Genomic DNA, 1,753 nt, shown 5'->3' with positions numbered 1-1,753 from the left:
TGGAAGCTCCCAGGGTCTGGTCGGTGGTCAACTTCTCTGCAGTGCGCCGGTCTTCCTGACAAGGACAGAGCCCGTTCTCACAGGGGTGGGGCTGGGGGAGGGCATCGGGCCACCCAACCGGGGCCCAACCACTAAAGGCAGGGGTGTAGGATCCCAGGACTCTGCTTTCACTCGCCATTCCCTGCCCGTCCTCTTCAGCAACATGTCAGTTCTTTCTCTGTGTTTGTTTCTACATCTCCAAGATCGTAACAGCAGTTAATCGGTTCATTGGAAGCTTACTGAGCACCAGGTATTGGACCAGACTGTTTACCAGAGGTATTGCCCTTACTCCTTTGAGAGGTGCTGTGATTATCCCCACCGTAAAGACAAGGAAACTCAAGGTTAAAGAGTTAAATAACAAGTGCCACATCTTATGGCCAGCTGGGGGCAGAGCCAGGCTATGAGTCCCACAGACTGAGTCCACATTCTTTACAGTAGGGCTGCCACCGATGAGGGGTGGCAATAGTGGGCCTGGGCGCTCTCCAGCAAGCCAGGGGGCCTCCAACCAGGAGTTCTAGACCACCCCAAGCTTAACTTCTCCTCCTCAAAATTCAATTTTCCCCTCAACAACTCATTGGGTGCCCTTGTTGTAGGGCCAGCTTGGCCTTTGGGGTCCACAGAGCTCTTTGAGATCCTAGAATAGAAAGATACCTGATTTTTTAAAATTATGCTATCATTTTATATTTTGTCTACATAATACACTTTGACATTACCTCATTTAATCCCACAACAATCCTATGTTGTGGATACTATTTTCAGATGAAACTAAAGCTCAAAGACATTAACTTGTTCAAGGTGGTACAACTCCTCTAAGTGGCAGAGCTAGGACTCAAATACGAGCTGGTCCAGTGAAATGTCCCTCTACGTGATAAGCAGGAAGCCATCTGGAGCACAAAACCACCAAGGGGTGGGTATACCTGGATCAGGCATAAGCCACACCCCTTTCTGAGAGAATCCATCCTGTTTACGCCCTAGACGTGCAGCCCAGGGAGCACCTGGTCTCCATCCATCTGCCCACATCTGGCTGGCCAGGAGTGGACATCTTGGCCAAGCAGGGCCAGTGAGAGTCTGTGTGGCATCAAGGCTGGGTGGTAAGACGGCTTTCGGGGCAGGAGGTGGCGCCACGGCAATCCAAAACCAAGCCCAAACTGACGCTCGGACATGCAGAAACCGGGAGCCTGGGAGAGGAAGCCAGTCACAGCACCAGAGAAAACATGCAGAGGAAAACTCAGGGGAGGAGGGAGACAGAAACAGAGAGAGGGGAGCCATCGAGGAGCTCCCGTGAGGCCCTGCGGCACTTCCTCCTGCCCATTCCCCTGCCATCCCTGGGTATCCTGCAAGGGCATCTCCTGTCCACTCCATGTGGGAAATGGTGGGTCAGAAAAAAGCATAGGAAGAGACCCCGAGACCTAGACACAGGTGGAGTGAATTTCTGGGGTGTGAATTCCTGGTAGAAAAAAAAAATAGCGTGAACAGTGGCAACAAAGCCAGACATGGCCAGGCTCATTTGGGGGAACTGCAGGTCACTCAGGAGGGCTTGAAGCTCAGAGGGAGTGGGAGAAATAAGGCTCAAGAAACAGACAGGACCAACCCTTCCAGGGCCCTGGGGCCACGGAGGCCTTCGGGCCTCACTTCCTTCCCAGGCTGCTGTGTGGCTCCTCCCTTCCCCATCTCCTTCCGGTCTTGACTCAAGTGTCCCCTTCTCAGGGGGCCC

The sequence above is a fragment of the Manis pentadactyla genome, chromosome 15, assembly GCF_030020395.1.
Source record: "Manis pentadactyla isolate mManPen7 chromosome 15, mManPen7.hap1, whole genome shotgun sequence".
Classification (NCBI taxonomy): Eukaryota; Metazoa; Chordata; class Mammalia; order Pholidota; family Manidae; genus Manis; species Manis pentadactyla.
The sequence above is the reverse complement of the archived record's forward strand: the minus strand, read 5'-3'. Positions refer to the sequence as shown.